The following is a 1,273-nucleotide window of genomic DNA, read 5'->3' on the forward strand; positions in this document are numbered from 1 at the left end:
TTTTTTTTTTTTTTTTTTGTTGTTGTTGTTGTGGATTGTCCTGGTTATTCTTGATCATTTGTGTTTCCATATGAATTCCTGTGTTGTTTTTTCCTAGGTCTGAGAAGAATGATGCTGGTAATTTGATGGGTATTGCATTAAATTTGCAGATTGCCTTAGGTAGGATGGACATCTTCACAATGTTGATTCTTCCAATCCTTGAGCATGGGATATTTTCCCACTTGTTTGTGTTATCTTTGATTTCTTTGTGCAGTGTTTTGCAGTTTTCATTGTAAAGGTCTTTCACATTTCGAGTTAGGAAGATGCCAAGGTATTTCATTTTTTTTGTGGCTATTGTGAATGGAATTGTGGTTTTTATTTGGGTTTCTGTTTATTTATTTTTGGTGTAAAGAAATGTGAATGTCTTTTGTACATTTATTTTATATCCTGAGACTTTGCCAAAGTCCTTTATCAGTGTAAGGAGGTTTTTGGCAGATTATCTTGGGTTTTCAAGGTACACAATCATGTCATCTGCAAAGAGAGATAACTTGACTTCCTCTTTTCCTATTTGGATAGCCCTGATTGCCTTCTCCTCTCTGATTGCTCTAACCAGGACTTCCAATACTATATTGAACAGGAGGGGTGAGAGTGGGCATCCTTGTCTTGTTCTAGTTTTCAGGGGAAATGGTTCCAATTTTTTCCTTTTAACAGTATGCTAGCTGTGGGTTTCTCGTAGATGGCTTTTACTATTTTGAGGTATGTTCCCTGCATGCCTAGATGTTTGAGGGATTTATCAAAAAGGGGTGCTGGATTCTATCAAAGGTTTTTTCTGAATCTAATGATACAATCATGTGGGTTTTGTTTTGACGTCTGTTGATGAATTTAATTACAATTATGGGTTTAAGAATATTGAACCAGCCTTGCATCCCAGGGATGAAGCCTACTTGGTCATGATGGATGATTTTTGAGATGTGTTGTTGAATCTGGTTTGCTAGGATCTTGTTGAGAATTTTAGCATCTATGTTCATCAAAGATATTGGCCTGTAGTTCTCTTTTTTTGTTGGATCTTTACCTGACTTGGGTATCAATGTGATGTTAGCTTCGTAAAATGATTTGGGGAGAGTTCTATCTTTCTCAATCGCCTGGAATACCCTCAGTAGGATTGGTATAAGCTCCTACTTACATGTCTTATAGAATTCTGCTGGAAAGCCATCTGGTTCAGGGCTTTTTTTGTAGGTAGTTTTCTTATTATGTAGTCAATTTCCTTGATTGTTATTGGTCTATTTAGGGTCTC

This window comes from Carlito syrichta, unplaced genomic scaffold (assembly GCF_000164805.1).
Source record: "Carlito syrichta isolate Samal-C Ts95f unplaced genomic scaffold, Tarsius_syrichta-2.0.1 Scaffold305332, whole genome shotgun sequence".
Taxonomy (NCBI): Eukaryota; Metazoa; Chordata; class Mammalia; order Primates; family Tarsiidae; genus Carlito; species Carlito syrichta.